Source organism: Giraffa tippelskirchi, chromosome 3 (assembly GCF_054371585.1).
Source record: "Giraffa tippelskirchi isolate mGirTip1 chromosome 3, T2T-mGirTip1v1.2.pri, whole genome shotgun sequence".
In the NCBI taxonomy this organism is placed as follows: domain Eukaryota; kingdom Metazoa; phylum Chordata; class Mammalia; order Artiodactyla; family Giraffidae; genus Giraffa; species Giraffa tippelskirchi.
Window position 1 is genome coordinate 119,580,192 of NC_137277.1, and position 19,479 is coordinate 119,599,670.

Genomic DNA, 19,479 nt, shown 5'->3' on the forward strand with positions numbered 1-19,479 from the left:
AGATCCTTTTTTCCAGAGATTCTGCAGGTGGAAGACTCCTTGACAGCATTAATTTTTTAGCTACCAATCATGAAACATCCATATCTTCCCAAACCGATCCCTCTCTATATAACTGGGTAAGGTGTGGTGGGGCTCTTGCTAGCTGGCTCCAGGGTGATGCCATGTCTCAAGAAGCCTGCCCCCAAGCAAGCAAGAGGAAGGAATGTGGTTAATTAATTTTGGACAGGCTCAGTGAGAGCTCTATCTGGGTGACTTCTGGTGTTCCAAATGATTCTAGTATCCTCCAAATCTTTCCAGGGTGCAGTCCTTAAGAACCAAACTGGAAGCAATATGCGCTGATGTCATTTTCTGTGGTCAGTTGGCTAACTTAAACTACTATATGCAGCTCAAGAAATTTAAGAGCCTCTGGCTAAAGGGCTGAATGTAACAGGAATGCTTAGGAACTATTTATATGCTTGATTTGTTTTACAGTGTTTTTGGTCTTTAGTTTTGATTGGATTGTTTTACTGAAACATGAAGGGCATTTAGAAGGCAAGAAAGTGAATAGGATATATTTGCAACAATATGCCCTAAAGCAACATCTTAATGTCAGAAGTAAATTATAACAACTTACATTACTGATGACATACATTATAATTCAAAGCCAGGAGAACTACATCAAGGTTGTTCTCACTATGGTATAAAAAAGGTTTTCTTTGTATTTTTTGCAACTAGATGAAGACCTTTATTGATGAAAATGGTATCAACAAAAGGTAATAGAAGAAAAATCATATCTTCTGTAATGCACAAAAACATTTTTTTTCTGAAGCTTCCCAAAACCTTTGCATCTGTTTCACTGAAAATGTTATTTCAGAGACAGCATGGAATGAGTTGCTTTTGGTGTTATATATGTAACTCCCAAGATGTCAAGAGAAAGTGTATGTAAAGTTTGACTGGATCCATTTCTGATCTGAATATTTAACTGATAACAATATAAGCTGTAAGTGATGATAATTACAGGATGATGCTTGTGACAAACTGTTAAACCCATTAAGAGCCTAAGTAATTTCGATATTATTTGTCTATACCATGGTTTTTTTTTTTTGGTTTTTATTTTGTATTGGGATATAGCCAGTTAGCAATGTTGTGGTAGTTTCAAGTCAACCCTGAGGGATTTAGCCATACATGCATGTGTGGGTGTGTGCGTGAGTGCTCAGTCCTGTCAGACGCTTTGTGACCTCATAGACTGTAGCCCACCAGGCTCTGCAGTCTATGGAATTTCCCAGGCAAGTAGGTTGCCATTTCCTTCTTCAGGGGATTTTCCCTGACCAAAGAATTGAAACTCCACCTCTTGCCTCTCTTGCACTGGCAGGCAGGTTCTGTACTAGTTGAGCCACCAGGGAAGTCCTATTCAGCCTTACATATGCATATATGAATTCTCCCCCAAACTCTCTTCCCATCCAGGCTACCACATAGCACTGAGCAGACTTCCATGTCCTATACAATAGGTCCTTACTGGTTATCCATTTTAAATATATCAGCGTGTCTACCCAGTCTTTAATTCTTTAAAAGAAACAAACTCTTGCATGCTCTTCCTGGTTATTTTTGTTGTTTATTGGAAGAATGTTTGTTTATGTTTGTATTCATGTCTTTTGAAAAATCTAAGTTTAGGCCTGAATGAGCTCTCAAATTATTAACGGAGTAGTTAGATACTTTATGAAAGCTTACTTCATTATTACTAAAAAATGTAGTGGTGTTAGATGAGGACACATGTATAAAGGATAAACATAGAGACATCATAAGAATATTGTCCAGTGGAAATAGTAGATCTTGTATCTTTGATTATAGAGAATATAGAGTCTAAAGATCATACCTTTAATCAGTATAAGAATTCAATGTGGTAGTCCACATCAGTCAAAATATGTTCAGTAATTGTCAGGTCTCAGTGACTGCCTGTGCCTTATTCCTTGTGTGTGTCTGTGTGTGTGTGTTTGTGAGCGCAGCTGAATCAGACCTGATTCTCTGGCACACCCGCCCTGCTGACAGGTACCCAGTGAAGCATTCAGTCAGGAGAGATTCAGCCTTTTTTTTTTTTTTTTTTTTTTGTAGTCTTAGCCGAAATAACTGAATGCAATAACCTGTTAGCCTAACAGAAACTTATCTTTTTCTTTTAAGTTTTTTGTACTATTCCAGCCATTCTGTGGGCTGCCACCTCCTCTGCTGGTATTCCCAGACTCCTGAAGAACAGAGCTGAAAGGAATTTAGAGATTCAGTGGCAGCCACAGCAAGGTAACTTCTGGCCTCCTTTCAGAAGAAAACCAACTGTAATAATATTGATAAACTCATCTGTTATGACTATAACTAATAATGATTCTTGAATTATGTTTGTGGGCATGTTGGCAACATGGTTCCCTGAAAAACCAAGAAGAGAGAATAAACCCTTTCTCTTATTTTCTTGCTAATCGGAAGATAGCCTTACCTAGAGGGGCTACTCTACTCTAGTGAGGGGCTGCACAGTGAGGAGAGGTGAAATCCTTCTCCATTTGGGGTATGTCTTTGAATATAAACTGATTCACAGCTCTATTTGGGAAATGAGGTACAACTGCATGACTGTTGGGAAGGAATGTGTTGTCCAGGGCCTGTAGCCTATCTCATGAAATATCAGGGTGCTTGGTATCCTTTGAAATAATGCTGTGTTAGACAACATTACCTGAAGGATAAGGCCAGCTGAGAGTCAAGAGGCTGGAGTTCTAACAGTGAATTTACTAAGACCACCTACTATTCACAGAATACTGTTGCCTTCACATGTAATATTTTTATGAGGCAGGAAGGGCTCAATAGAAATTTTTCCAATGAAGAACCTGAAGCCCAAACTTACTGACTTAAGATAAAATGGTTCATAAAAATCAATCTCGTATTCTATGGATAGCCTTGCATGTTCTTAGAAAATATGTCATCTCTAAAATGGAGCCGTTTACAATGTAAGGCAAGGCATAACGCTAGAGGTTTGAAAGGAATTATGAAACCACCTGGGCAATGCTGTGTAAGTGGGTTATCAGTCTATGCTTAGACGTGGGAGCTCAAGTTGCTGGAATGTTATTTTTGACATTGAGCCCCATTGGGCACTTGAGGGCCTTGTTCCACTGCTAGGCAGCCTGGTGCATTGACTGTGGACCCAGACCTTCCTGTCAGAGGTTCTTTTCTTGAAATCCGTGCCACAGGTAAGTACCATCATCATTGTCATAAAACTTGCCACACTGGGTTGTGTAAACATTAAGTGAAGTCATGGAATTGAAATTGCTTGAATAATTCTAAAATTCTAGATGATGTTTGTGATTATAATTATTTATTTTAAAGCATAGACCATCAAGAAAAAGATAATACTAAAAATTCCAAACAAGGATTGTTGGATATTTTAACATTTCTCAGATCTGTATTCTCTGTAGATAGAGTAAAGGTGGCCTCTGATTTGTATTTACAGTGTAATTCCTTTATTTTTTTTTACCACCAAAAACATTTTGTATTGGGGTATAGCTGATTAACTATGTTCTGACAGTTTCAGGTGAACAGTGAAGGGACTCAGCCATACATGTACATAGATCCATTCTCCTCCCAACCCCCCTCCCATCCAGGCTGGCACTTAACATTGAGCAGAGTTCCATGTGCTATAGCATAGGTTTTGTTAGTTATCCATTTTACATGCAGCAGTGTGTAAGTGACCTTCCAAAGTCCTTCTTAAAAGTCATGTAGACATACTGATTGTATCTTAAATAAGAAGAAATATCTATTATGTATGTAACATAAGTGCTTCTGTTTGGCCTCAGTCTTTCTCTGCTCATTAAAAATTGGCCCCACCATTATCTAAATTATTGTTGTTCAGTCGCTAAGTCATGTCCAACTCTTTGTAACCCCATGCCAGGCTTCTCTGTCCTTCACTATCTCCTGGAGTTTGCTCAAACTCATGTCCATTGAGTCAATGACGCCATCCAACCATCTCATCCTGTGTCGCCCCCTTCTCCTCCTGCCCTCAATCTTTCCCAGTATCAAGGTCTTTTCCAGTGAGTCGGCTCTTCATGTCAGGTTGTCAAAGTATTGGAGCTTTAACTTTGGCATCTGTCCATTGGCCACTACCAAACCAAGAGAGTGAAGATAAAATCTTAAAGTCAGTTCTCCTAAAAATTGGATCTGTCCATAAGCCATTGACAAAATCTAATCAGATTGGGTTTTATTCAGAACATCATTATAAAAAAATGTTCCATGACAGTGAATAAAATTTGCTTTTCCATAGTAACTGATATAGTAGGATCTTATTACACCTGCTTAGAGTTTAAAAATTTCCAGATGATCCTATAATTGAGGCTTTTTCCATTTTTACCCACGAAAGGAAACTAATGCATTATGTTTGTATACTTTATAAAGCATGACAATTTTACACATTATCCTATTTGATCTCTGGGAAGGCATCACAGGCATATTGACATCCTAGCTTTAACTAATGAAGCACATCAAGAAACTTACCATGGGTTTCTTGGTTACTTAGGCAATGGCAGGATTCTACTTAAACCAAGCAGTTCTGACCTCAAGTACTATGCTCACCATCTCACAATATGATCATAGGCTCTTACATACTATGTTCCTGCCATTGTTTTCCTTGTTTAGAAGATTTTGTTTGGGAATTAAGTTCATATTATATGGTTTTGGACATATTGTAGGTCACTCATGCTCTCTATAACTTCACTGACTTTAATCTAAAATGCTGGATGCCATGCCAGCTTTATTATCATTAGCTCTAGCCTTCTAAACCAGTGAAATCAATGCATATTTCTGTTTCAAACATACATAATATGCAGAACACCATAAAGGACTCAGTACTATTGTTGGCTACAAGCAAGTCTAATAGAAAATGACTAACTTGAAATTAATGACTAATAATGTTTCTTTCATTGTTCTGGTTTTTGTTTATAAACATTAAAATACAGTGCATGCCTATTTATTTTCTGCTTAGCTAGTAAGGACTTAGAATTTCTGCTTTCTCTCAGTGCTAATATAGACCAACATATTATAATCTATGTTCTTAGCCAGTCACCTGAAAAGGTTATGATATTTTTATTCATATTGATGTTTTCAAGTCCTTGTCTTCCTTTTCTAGAACCTGTGTTCCTTCCTACCACCTTCCACCCAAAAGAAAAAAAGCCAGAGAAGATTCAAGTATTTTATAAGATTTTGTGTTCCTCCTCCTATCTTTTGTCATTGATTTTTATGTCAGTAATAATCAAACATACTTGTATTCTGGAAATACTTATCTCTCTCTGCAACAAATGTCTGTTGGAAATGAACAAGCATTAAGTTTAATAACGACTCTTCTAAGCTTTCATTTCCATCTGTCTGTGTTTGTCTATGTGTGGTGGAAGGTGACAGGAAGGGTGAAGTTTTTAAGGGGATGCTGATAGAGAAAGGTGAAGATGATTCGTTTAGCCAGATTTGATTCTACATGTGGTTTCAATCAACTTTCTGATAGACATCTCTGTGTGCACAGTTCTAATTCTTATCTGTCCTAGTTTCTTTTTTTTTAAAGCAATGCTATGGTTTGAATGTTTGTATTCCCTCTAAATTCACACACTGAAACACTCACCCCCAACATAAGGGTATTAGGAGGTAAGACTGTTAGGAGGTGATTAGAGGTGGAGGGTGGAGTCCTCACAGAAGGAAATAGTGCTTTTATATAAGAGGGACCCCAAGGAGCTCTCTGATTTCCTTCCACTATATAAAGGTCACAAACCCCCGCCACACGAAGGGCTCATCTATGAACCAGAAATTGGGTTTTCACCAGAGACTGCATCTATCAACGACTTGATCTGGAACTTCTCAGTCTCTAGAACTGTAAGAAATAAATTTTCATTTATAAACCAGCCAGTTTATGGTATTTTTGTTATAGCAGCTCAGATTAAGACAAGCAGTATGGGTCCCTTCAATACTAAGCAAAACCGCAAAGTGTTTTGAAAAATGGTTGAAAAAAAATATTGAATTGTACAGCTTTGTACAGGGCTTCCCAGGTGGTGCTAGTGATAAAAAAAAAAAAAAAAAAACCCACCTGCCAATGCAGGAGACGTAAGAGACGAGTTCTATTCCTGGGTCTGGAAGATCCCCTGGAGAAGGGCATGGCAACCCACTCCAGTATTCTTGCCTGGAGAGTCACATGTACAGAGGAATCTGGGGGCCTGTAGTGCATAGGGTCACAGAGAGTTGGACACGACTGAAGTGACTTAGCATGCACACACAGCTTTGTACTGATTGGGAGGGAAAAAAAACAAACTCATGAATTCCTTAGGAAGTATTGGTAAGACAGACAGGATTTCCCATTTCTGTTCTGATGACTTTGAGAGGAGCACAGTCTATTCCTCTAAAGCAGTAAAGTCATCAAGTACAGATGGCTGATTTTCTTTGTTCTAATCAGCCTTTAAGAGTCTTCCCACACAGGGGAGGCTCATATAAGAGAGTTACTTAACAAGGTGTTTAAATTTTTAATATGTTGCTGATAAGTTTTATTATCAAAATCAGACTCAGAGGTAATGCTGCAGTGGTCAAGATTATGACCAAGTTTTTGAAGTTCTTTTAAGTGTACTATTCAGAATATTCACCATTAGACCCCACTGCACAAACACTTATAGAGCCCAAATATAATTAACTATAAATTACCACTATGTCAGTTTTATTGTTTCTAAAGAGATTTATTATACATGTTTCAGTTTGCAGTCATAACAATCCAAGAAAACTTGTGGCAGAGTTGAACGGGCAATGATAGGAACATCACCTGCACCACCGCACCAGCATTAGCTGTGCTGGGTTTTCCTTACTTACATGTTATGGTCTGACTACTGTTTTATTATGGATAAGGTACTGGTGGTTGTTCATTTATGCAGTCTTATTCACTGAAATGAAATTCATTATGTAAACAAGGGTTATTTTTCCTAAAATCTCTAGTTTTAATTTCGCTTATGCTGTGTGGCAGTGTGGATATGCTCAAGACATAGCAGCCAAATCAGGCATATTGGAGGCAATCTCTTTTGCCACGCAATGTTCCAGACCTTTAGTGACTGGCCATTGGAAAATTCAGACACAAATCTTCCAAATTTTGGAGAATAGGTTCAGGCCTAGTTAAGGGTTGTATTAGATTTATTTGCTCAATTCTTCCAAACCACTCTTTCTTTGAGTCTATAGCAGCAATCCCCAAACTTTTGGTACCAAGGACAGTTTTCATAGAAGACAGTATTTCCACCAACCAGAAGTGTGGGATATGGGTGGGGGGAAGGTGGTTTTGGGGTAATTCAAGGACGTTGCATTTATTGTGCACTTTATTTCTATTATTATTACATCAGCTCCACCTCATATCACCTGGCATTAGATCCTGGAGGTTGGAGACCCCTGGTCTCTAGCATTCTCATCTTTGCAGTTGAGTGGTAGTCTAGGAAAGATTATAAACAAAGATACATAATCTTAGAAAGCTACTAAGGATTTTCCTCCTACACCTCTATTTTCATTTGGCTAAAAATGAGCACTTGTCATCAATTTCCTAAATATTTATCCAGAGGCAAGAATTGGACACAAAATTCAACTTTTAAAACATAGAGGCTTTATATGATGTCTATCTATAAATACATTTTTGTGTGGGCGCATGAAGAAATACACACACACTTCTCTGCATTGTCTCTGTTTACTCTGATTTTTAGTGTTTACTGAATTTGATCTCTACCTTCAGTGTTAGAAGTTCTCCTGCATGTCTTGTGATCCTTGACTGAACATCCACATTAAAGGATGAAACTCCTAGAAACAAATTGCTTGGAAATGACTTACGGGTGGGTGGACTCCATTGTAAGGGGGTAATTTGTGAATACAGCAGTTTCATTGGTAAGACCCTAAATGTTAGTTAACACCTGACACTGTTCAGAAAAAGGATATTTTGGTCTCTGCTTCGGTGTATAGGCCTGGTCATTAGATCTCTGGGAAAGAGCTTGAGATCTTACTATTCTGTATTTTCTGCACATTTTTTCGTAACTCTCTTGTTTCTACTCCAGATCTATCCTCTTGTTCTCTACCGTGTCAAGTGTCCCATATCCAGAGCCTGATTTATTTGATTTGTACAAAGAATCTACCTCTATTCTCTTGTTAGAGGAGAAGATGTAATCCCTGGGCTCTCATGCATGGGACCTAGATCCTGGAGTTCCAGCTGCCCACTCTGCAGGCTTTCACTCTGAACTGGGTCATGGCTTAGTCTGCCATAGGTTGTTACAGAACTCAAAAGGATAGAATTATTGCCTAGCCAGGGGCCTCCCTGGTGGCTCAGTGGTAAAGAATCTGCCTGCACTACAGGAGACATGGGTTCGATCCCTGGGTTGGGAAGATCCCCTGGAGAAGAAAATGGCAACCCGCTGCAGTATTCTTGCCTGGAGAATCCCAGGGACAGAAGAGTCTAGCAAGCTACAGTCCATGGATGGGGTCACAAGAATCAGACACAATTTAGTGACTAAACCACCACTACCACCACCATGGCATAGCCAGAGTGCCTTTCATAAGGTATATATTAGAGTTCTCTAGAGAAGCAGAACCAATAGGAGATGTAGTGATATATAGAAAGAGATTTATTATAGGGCTGGTTTATGTGATTAGGGAGGCTGAGAATTCTCACAGCCTGCCATCCTCAAATTAGAAAACCAGGAAAGCTGATGGTCTAATTCAGATGGAGTCCAAAGATCCAAGAACCAGGAGTGCCTAATGTCTAAGAACAGGAGAAGATGGACTTCCCAGCTCAGGGAAAAAACTAATGCATCCTTCCCTCTACCTTTTTGTCTATTTAGGTTCTCAGTGGATTGGACGATGCCCACCACACTCGTAAGGGTGATTTTTTTCCCTCTAATTCAAAGGCTCATCTCTTCTGCCGATATCCACACAGACATATCCAGAAATGTTTTCCCAAATATCTGGACATCTCTTAACCCAGTCAGCCATAAAGTTAACCACTTTAGGGTATTAGCCAGACCTTCAAGGAATAATAGGCTCTATTATCTTTTATAACAATATAAAAAGCCTAAACCTATGGTTCAAGGATCTTCTGATTTGTGAATTTCTTGCACATGAAACAAGAATGTGCTCAGTCAGTCAGTTGTGTCTGACTCTTTGCAGCCCTATGGACTATAGCCTGCCAGGCTCCTCTGTCTGTGAGATTTTTCAGGCAAGAATACTGGACTGGGTTGCCATTTCCTTTGCCGGGAGATCTTCCTGACCCAGGGATCAAACCCAGGTCTCTTGCATTGGAGACAGATTTTTCACCACTAGCGCCACATGGGAAGTCCAAGAAACAAGAATTTACTACAATTTGAGTGTGCCCTTGTGAGGGAAATACAGAGACGCTGGCAGCTGGGGTCCTCTCTTTTGTCTTTATTTTGGGATTATCTCAATAATGCTTACTAATTTGTTAATACCAGTGGGAGAGCAATCTGAACCAAGTCTGAGTTGTCATTCTTCCAGTCTTCAAAGCCAGGCTGACCCTTTTTGGCCTGACTTTATCACCCTATTTTACTCTGTACTCTAGTTACCCCAATTTCTAAGACCATCTGTCATTTTTCTGAGGGTCTGTAGTTGATGACTTGCTTGTACTCACCTCTGCAGGCATTTAGGATTTAGGCTCTTCTCTTCAATTTCTGTCATTCTAAATTTTATTGACTTTTACTTTTAATTAACTGGTTTTTCCACTCCCAATCACTTTGCTCTCATGGATTTATAACTTTTTTTTGTTTCTCTACCTTTACTTTGGTAGGATTTAAAGTGGAAGGAGATGCAAATGCATGGACACTCTGTCATATTTATTCAGTTTTCTTATACCTTATATGTTTAATATAGTTTTTATTAAAGTATTATTGATATACAGTAAAATCCACCCATTTTAACTATAAAATTTGATAACATTTTTAGACCTTAGATATCTGAAATGCCCTCTGTAATAGTGAAATGCAGAATTATCATACTTAATGTCATCTTCAGTCTTGAACCTGTATAGATGCGTTCCTCCTAGATCAGGCTGAATATTTGTAGCAGATGCTCTTTTAATGGCTGCTGATAAAGCATGACAGGCACTTTGAGAGCATCTGATACATTTCTCCCACATAGCCCAGTGTTCTCTTTGGAAATGTTGTAGGGGAATGTAGAATATCTCTCCCCAAATTTCCGAACATGTGTGTTTTAATATTATTTTTAACTTTAAGGCATGTTTAAATGCAAATACCTGTACTTTTTTTCAGCAATAAAGTCTTTAGTGATGTGTCTTCTAGTTGGAACCACAAAATCCCAACACCTACAGAAGTCAGGCGGATATATAAATGCAGATATAGGAAAATAGGGAGTGGTGAATCACATCATGGCAGTTCTTCCTAAAGACACTCACATTTAAAATATGTTAAGATTTATTAAATAAACAAGTACATTTAAAAATAATCAAACAAGTAAGACAGATAATTAAACATAAAACAAAATTAACCCAAGTTTTTAGATGTCGATAGGTATCAGGCCAGGAATTTAACCCCTAGTTTAGGAAATTGTGAGTTCTCAGAAGCTGACACTTCAAGAAAGAGGGCATGATACCTTGTACCTCATTCTCAACTCAGAATTTACTTAAATTTCCACTTAATCTTGTTCTTGCTTTTTTTTTTCCTTCCTGCTTCTCTATCCCTTCCTACTCTCCCTATCCTCTATCCCTCCATATTGTCCATCTCTTATGCCTTTGTGGCTTTCTTATTTCTTCTTTCTCTTACCAAGATGTAAATGAAATGATGTGTATTGTATATAACCTTATTAAGGTCGAATCAAGTTGAATCTCCCTAATTGGCTCATTTCCCTCATGAGAAGGCCTCTGGTGATTTCTCCTTACTTGCAGCACGAAGAAAATAAAAGCCTCACTTCCCATTCAAGCTTTTCTTTTTTTATCTTTAATTAATTTTTATTGGAGTATAGTTGTTTTGCAATGTTGTTTTAGTTTCTGCTGTATAGCAAAGTGAATAAGTTATATGTATACATATATCCTTCTTTTTTTAGATTCTTTTCCCATATAGGTCATTACAGAGTATTGAAAGAATTGCTTGTGCTATACAGTAGGTCTTATTAGTTATCTATGGCATATATAGTAGCATGTATATTTAACTTAGGGCTTCCCCGGGTGGCTCAGTTGGTAAAGAATTCACCTGTAATGCGGGAGAACTAGGTTTAACTTAACAGCCTTATCTAACAACCTTATATATTTAATTTAACAGCCTTATCTCTTAGGACAGCAGCTTTTCCAGTATTGCAAACCCTGAGGCCACAGTAGCCAGTGAGCATGCAACACATAAACTACTCTCTACTAGTCACCTGTATGCCTTCATTTTGCATGTAATGTGCCATGAATATTCAAATGAGTTGAATATTGGAATTTTGCGTTGTCATTTTGAAAGCAGGTGTGTTGAACTATTACTATTTTCAATTGAAAAACTTTAAAGCCAGTTAAATTAAGTCACACTTGGCCTCAAACTCATTTTTTGTTTCTTAACATCAAAATAAAGCTGTTAAAAGTACAAAGGGCATCCTTCTCTGCATTTCCATGCCCTGTTGTCTTTTTTGTTTGATGAGACAGATGGCACTAGGTGTTTGACTCTGGTATGTGCTTGGTGAGCATGGATAGAAAAGAAGCAAGAAAGATCTCCAAGTTCAAAAATTGTTGACTGCTAGACCATAGTTCACTTTCGTTGTGGAGAGCTTTCACTGCCAATGTTTTAGTCATTCTAGGCTCTTCTCCATTTCATGAATTTGCTGTGCGAATTCTTATGCTTTCACTCACATAGTTCACCCTTTCTTTCCTCAGTTCTCTGGATACAGTCTTACAGAGAGAGTAAACAGACATTTCTATGCCATTTAGAAGAGGCTTTGTTTGGTCAGAAAGTCCACAATTTAGACACTAATGAAATACAAAATATGCCATATTATACTTTAAAAATTACCTTGTGTCAATGTCAAATATAGAGAATTAGTGTTCAGAGAATTTCATGGTTCCTATCCAAACTTTATGCCTACTTTATAGAACCTCTTCCACACTTATATGCCCTGATGTTTTTATAGACATTAATACAGAAAGAACAACTTGAATTGTTTTAAGAAATCTAAAATCTGATTTATCTATGAGACACACTTCAGAACACAAACCAATTTTTCTATAGTAATACTGTGTCAATATTTCCTGACAGAAGACAAATGTTGTTATTATTTCACCATTTCTTACCTTTGTGAAAGTCTAGAATTTTACAAAATGACTCTTCTTTACATGTCAAAGTAGAAAGTTGATAAAAAGTAAAAAAAGAACTTCAGCGGTTTTTATATCTGGTGGCAATGATGGATAATCCACATGTGTTGGGTTATAAATGGGGAACATACCATATTGACAACTGAAAAGAAGTGAATATGATTTTAATGGGGAAATGTATCTTCTCATCAAAGTCACAGATAAATTTTTTAAAAAAGCTTACCTTGACTTGTTTCACTTCTAATTTGATTGGATATTCTTCATGATAGAAGATTGAAATTAGTACAGTCTAAAAATCATCAGTCTCCATCTGGTAGTTCATTGACTGGAACATAGAATAAACACCTGGGAAGTTAGTTAGCACTCAGCAAAATTTGGAAAGAGAAAAAAATATGCTTCAGATTGTCCAGTTTTTATTTTCTAAGCCCTTTTCTAGATCTTCTTTCCTATTAGCCACTCCTCAACACACCCAAAGAATTGCTCCATATACTCATACTGTCTGAACCCTTTTCATAGAGGAATCTGATTAATTCTTTCAGGGTAGATGCTTAGTAATTTAATGTTCTATCATGATCAGGAGAATTAGAAATTAACAAAAGAGCTCAAGAGGAAAGATGATGAAGACAGTGCAGAAGTCAGTAATTGTGGGATTTTAAGAAACAACATAGGAAGAATCTTTCTAGAACTTTAACATTAAGATATAAGACAGTTCTTTCTCTGAGATGGTGTCCATAACCTTATGAGAAAACAATAGTGTTGGATTTATGTGTTATGTGTGAACTGGAGCTTGTGATCAACTGGCACATCTTTGGTTTTCTGGGTGTTTTAGCTGGCCTGTTCCCAGTAATTAGTCACTGTTTCTAAGAGGATGCTCTACCTAGAAATTCTGCTCCACTTCCTCCTGTGCACCATTCCCAGTGCTAGCTGCCTTATTACCTTCCAAAGTCAAGAGCACATTCCATGAACTCTGTCTTCACTCTTCTCCATATAAGCAATTTTCTAAAATAATTGACCCTCTCAACTCCTCCTATAAAGTAAACTGATTCCCATGGGACACTGAATTCCCTGGCTAATCCCTAAAATGACCAAAGTATTATTTTCCATCAGTTTAGTTGTTGGCAAATCGAAATGCTAGTTGGAATTGTTACTGTAATTTTATTATTTATATGCAAGCTATGAAAAATAACTGAAATAGTATACAAATATGAAAGTAAAAAGGTGTTTTGTATAGCCTATAAAAATAAATTGAATGCCTTGCACAAACCCAGTAACTATTAGTCACAAAAATTGAATTAGAGGACAGGGGCAAAAGTAAGTCACCAAAATTAAAAGAATTCTCAAATCAGATTGCATTATAAATTTCTCTAGGGATTTTTCATTTTAAAAATATGAAATTGTAAATTATGGACAATTAATTCAGTTTCAGTTCAGTTGCTCAGTTGTGTCCGACTCTTTGCCACCCCATGAATCGCAGCACGCCAGGCCTCCCTGTCCATCACCAACTCCCGGAGTTCACCCAAACCCATGTCCATCAAGTCGGTGATGCATTCCAACCATCTCATCCTCTATCGTCCCCTTCTCTTTCTGCCTCCAATCCTTCCCAGCATCAGGGTCTTTTCAAATGAGTCAACTCTTCGCATGAGGTGGCCCTAGTATTGGAGTTTCAGCTTCAACGTCAGTCTTTCCAGTGAACACCCAGGACTGATCTCCTTTAGGATAGATTGGTTGGATCTCCTTGCAGTCTAAGGGACTCTCAAGAGTCTTCTCCAACACCACAGTTGAAAAGCATCAATTCTTCGGCACTCAGCTTTCTTCACCATCCAACTCTCACATCCATACATGACCACTGGAAGAACCATAGCCTTGACTAGATGGACCTTTGTTGACAAAGTAATGTCTCTGCTTTTAAATAGGCTATCCAGGTGGGTCATAACCTTCCTTCCAAGGACTAAGCGTCTTTTGATTTCATGGCTGCAGTCACCATCAGCAGTGATTTTGGAGCCCCAAAAAATAAAGTCTGACACTGTTTCCACTGTTTCCCCATCTATTTGCCATGAAGTGTTGGGACCAGATGCCATAATCTTAGTTTTCTGAACGTTGAGCTTTAAGCCAACTTTTTCACTCTCCTCTTTCACTTTCATCAAGAGGCTCTTTAGTTCTTCTTCACTTCCTGCCATAAGGGTGGTGTCGTCTGCTTATCTGAGGTTATTGATATTTCTCCCGGCAATCTTGATTTCAGCTTGTGTTTCTTCCAGCCCAGCGCTTCTCATGATGTACTCTGCATATAAGTTAAATAAGCAGGGTGACAATATACAGCCTTGACGTACTCCTTTTCCTATTTGGAACCAGTCTGTTGTTCCATGTCCAGGTCTAACTGTTGCTTCCTGACCTGCATACAGGTTTCTCAAGAGACAGGTCAGATGGTCTGGTATTCCCATCTCTTTCAGAATTTTCCACAGTTTATTGTGATCCACACAGTCAAAGGCTGTGGCATAGTCAATAAAGCAGAAATAGATGTTTTCCTGGAACTCTCTTGCTTTTTCGATGATCCAGTGGATGTTGGCAGTTTGACCTCTGGTTCCTCAGCCTTTTCTAAAACCAGCTTGAACATCTGGAAGTTCACGGTTTTGCTGAAGCCTGGCTTGGAAAATTTTGATAATTACTTTACTAGCGTGTGAGATGAGTGCAATTGTGCAGTAGTTTGAGCATTCTTTGGCATTGCCTTTCTTTGGTATTGGAATGAAAACTGACCTTTTCCAGTCCTGTGGCCACTGCTGAGTTTTCCAAATTTGTTGGCATATCGAGTGCAGCACTTTCACAGCATCATCTTTCAGGATTTGAAATAGCTCAACTGGAATTCCATCACCTCCACTAGCTTTGTTCGTAGTGATGCTTTCTAAGGCCCGCTTGACTTCACATTCCAGGATGTCTGGCTCTAGGTGAGTGATCACAGCATCGTGATTATCTGGGTCGTGAAGATCTTTTTTGTACAGTTCTTCTGTGTATTCTTGCCACTTCTTTTTAATATCTTCTGCTTCTGTTAGGTCCATACCACTTCTGTCCTTCATGGAGCCCATCTTTGCATGAAATGTTCCCTTGGTATCTCTAATTTTCTTGAAGAGATCTCTAGTCTTTCCCATTCTGTTGTTTTCCTCTATTTCTTTGCATTGATTGCTGAAGAAGGCTTTCTTATCTCTCCTTGCTATCTTTGGAACTCTGCATTCAGATGGTAATATCTTTCCTTTTCTCCTTTGCTTTTCACTTCTCTTCTTTTCTCAGCTATTTGTAAGGCTTCCTCAGACAGCCATTTTGCTTTTTTGCATTTCTTTTCCATGGGGATTGTCTTGATCCCTGTCTCCTGTACAATGTCACGAACCTCCATCCATAGTTCATCAGGCACTCTGTCTATCAGATCTAGTCCCTTGAATCTATTTGTCACTTCCACTGTATAATCATAAGGGATTTGATTTCGGTCATACCTGAATGGTCTAGTGGTTTTCCCTACTTTCTTCAATTTCAGTCAGAATTTGGCAATAAGCAGTTCATGATCTGAGCCACAGTCAGCTTCTAGACTTGTTTTTGCTGACTGTATAGAGCTTGTCCATCTTTGGCTGCAAAGGATATAATCAATCTGATTTCGGTGTTGACCATATGGTGATGTCTGTGTGTAGAGTCTTCTCTTGTGTTGTTGGGAGAGGGTGTTTGCTATGACCCGTACACTCTCTTGGCGAAACTCTCTTAGCCTTTTCCCTGCTTCATTCTGTACTCCAAGGCCAAATTTGCCTGTTACTCCAGGTGTTTCCTGACTTCCTACTTTTGCATTCCAGTCCCCTATAATGAAAAGGACATCTTTTTTGGGTGTTAGTTCTAAAAGGTCTTATAGGTCTTCATAGAACCGTTCAGTTTCAGCTTCTTCAGCATTACTGGTCAGGGCCTAGACTTGGATTACCGTGATATTGAATGGTTTGCCTTGGAAACGAAGAGAGATCATTCTGTCGTTTTTGAGATTGCATCCAAGTACTGCCTTTCGTACTCTTTCATTGACCATGATGGCAACTCCATTTCTTCTAAGGGATTCCTGCCCACAGTAGTAGATATAATGGTCATCTGAGTTAAATTCACCCATTCCAGTCCTTCTTAGTTTGCTGATTCCTAGAATGTCGATGTTCACTCTTGCCATCTCCTGTTTGACCGCTTCCAATTTGCCTTGATTCATGGACCTAACCTTCCCGGTTCCTATGCGATATTGCTGTTTACAGCATCGGACTTTGCGTCTATCACCAATCACATCCACAGCTGGGTATAGTTTTTGCTTTGGCTCCATCCCATCATACTTTCTGGAGTTATTTCTCCACTGATCTCCAGTAGCGTATTGGGCACCTACCTACATAGGGAGTTCATCTTTCAGTGTCCTATCTTTTCACCTTTTCATACTGTGCATGGGGTTCTCAAGGCAAGAATACTGAAGTGGTTTGCCAATTAATTATGAATATGAAATTCTAATCATGAACCCATAGTCAAAAGCCATTGGTCCTACATCAAAGAATTGCCATATGAATGTGCATTTATATGTTAAATGTTTAAATTAAAGTATATTTGTAACATTTTTATGAGCTCAGTTTAATCTTTTATTATTATTACCTAAATGGCCACCCTTTGAGTAACATCTGACAAACAGGCTTCTGTGAAATGTCAGTAGAGGGGGTCCTTTGGCTGGCAAAGCAGTGGCACATGAAGTCAGAGCATATGCTCTGAAGTAAGTGAAGAAAAGGCTGCCAATTTAAGAAAAATCTTCCCCCTTACTGGCTACAGAATTCCTGAAATCTCTTCTATACAGCATGAATATTTTTAGAGAAAACTTAATATGTAAATATCCCTAGCAAAGAGGATCTATCTAGGGAATATATCTAGGAAAGAGTATATATAAAACAGTAAGTGAGATTGGATTTTAAAAGTGAGGAAAGGAAAAAGCATTCTGGTATCTGCTGGTTCTATAGATGTGGTATTTCAGTGCGGGTATAAGTAACATTTCAGAATGGGGTTTGGTTTTCTGTGTTGTGGTTGAGCTGAATTCAAACTTTGATAGTTAAAGTAAGGATGTGTGTGTTAAGTTGCTTCAGTCATGTCTGACTCTTTGCGATCCTATGGACTGTATGTAGCCTGCCAGTCTCCTTTGTCCATGAGAGTCTCCAGGCAAGAATACTGGAGTGGGTTCCCGTGCCCTCCTCCAGGGGATCTTCCTGACCCAGAGATTGAATCTGTGTCTTTTAGGTCTCCTGCATTGGCAGGTGAGTTCTTTACCATTAGCACCACTGGGAAGCCCAAATCATGGGCCTGACTATCCAAGTATGGATAGAGTATTTATATTGCATTTCATCAGGAGTCAGTCCATGAAATATGTTCTTGGAAGACCAAGCAACAAGCAGCAGTGAAAGAAACAGGCCCTGACCAGGGACAAATGTCTCCTCTTCTCCTCACCGGTGGTTTAGTAGTTCTCACTTTCCTCTTCCAAGTGAAATATAAACTCCATGGGCAGGAAGCATGTTCCTCATGGCTAGAAGAAAGCCTGAAATATTGATGATGCTCCACAATTGTTTACTGAATCATGGCTTGAACTTTTTCTTTACTTTATTAATCCATGCCCCCTTGTCTTCTCTCTTCCATACTTCTTGGTTCTAATAAGGTCCTCAGACCCTCCCATGATCAGTGAAGAAGTAAAAGTGAAGTCGCTCAGTCGTGTCCGACTCTCTGCGACCCCATGGACTGTAGCCTACCAGGCTCCTCCATCCATGGGGATTTTCAGGCAACAGTACTGGAGTGGGTTGCCATTTCCTTCTCCAGGGGATCTTTCCAACCCTGGGATCAAACCCAGGTCTCCCGCATTGCAGGCAGACGCTTTACCGTCGAAGCCACCAGGGAAGCCCTTGATCAGTGAAGACAGAACTAAAGATTCTTGCCCCTTCCCAAAAACATGTTTTATTTTGGTTATTTAACCATTAGTGCCCTTCATGGGGTTTAAAATTATTTTTTGGATCCTGAGTGGAATGCATTGGAAGAATAGATATAAACATACCACCATTATTTTAGGTCAGATTTACCAGAAGCAGATGCTTAGACAAAGACTTTTATAAATGATTTGAGAAAATGCTCCTAGGAGAGACAGGTAAGGGAGTGGGAGAAGGAAGAAACGAAGCAAGAGAGCAATTTCAGGTGTCGACCGAGTCTCAGCCTAATCCCAGGAGCTCTGTAGGTTAAAGACAGCAGAGTATTTTATTCCTCTGTGCAAGGGATCAGGCTTTTATCCCTTTTCTTCTTCAGTCATTGGCTACCAACCCCCGGGGGTCTACGTAAACTCCAAGGTGGTTCCAGGAAAGTGGTTCCAAGAAGTCCAAGGGCAATCCTCTGAAGAATGTTGCTGGGATGAGCTGTTAACAGGTGACATAGAGAGGCTGCAGTGAGGATACCCAAACCAGTAAGAGGGATCGGGAAGCTGGGTGGAGCTTAAGGCATTCCCAAATGCCACAAGCTGTGATGAGCAAAAGACTCCTTTGTCACCTTCTGGTCTGGTTGGTAAAGTGGGTAAATGAGCACACAGTGATCTTTGGAGTTTCTGATACTGTCACCTCCCACGTGAAGATCTGCTACTGACTCACACTTAGCAAATGCTTTCAGGTTTGGGTTCTGCCTCTATAGTTCTGTCTTACTGTAGGTCATCACCATTCTAGGGGGGAATATTCACTTAATTACACTTAATTAATCTATACTTTTCTTAGATTGAGCTAGGAACATTTTTAATGTTTCCCAAAATAAGTTCCATGTGGTAAGTTGTGAAAATTAGGATGACCCACTGTCAACTTTAGAGATTCCCTCATAGCTCAGTCGGTAAAGTATCTGCCTGCAATGCAGGAGATCTGGGTTCAATTCCTGGGTCAGGGAGATCTCCTGGAGAAGGAAATGGCAACCCACTCCAGTATTGTTGCCTGGAGAATCCCATGGACAGAGGAGCCTGGCAGGCTACAGTCCATGGGGTTGCAAAAGTCAGACATGACTTAGTGACTAAACCACCACACCCTCTGTCAACTGTAATGTGCACTGAAGTTTGGTTTCCTAATAATGACTGTAATCGATCTCCCAGCTCTACATTGGGAACATAAATGAGAAAAATTATTATTTTTATGTTA

General features: G+C 39.1%; 1 long non-coding RNA gene across 1 annotated transcript in view; it reads left to right on the forward strand.

The window, feature by feature from the left end:
• Positions 1–1,265: 1,265 nt before the first annotated feature.
• Positions 1,266–19,479, forward strand: part of LOC145541762 (uncharacterized) — a 71,224-nt gene continuing 53,010 nt past the window's right edge. The window contains exons 1-3 of the long non-coding RNA XR_014079262.1: positions 1,266–1,351; positions 2,155–2,268; positions 18,617–18,733. This is a non-coding gene — a long non-coding RNA (uncharacterized LOC145541762). The remainder of the gene's footprint in view (positions 1,352–2,154; positions 2,269–18,616; positions 18,734–19,479) is intronic.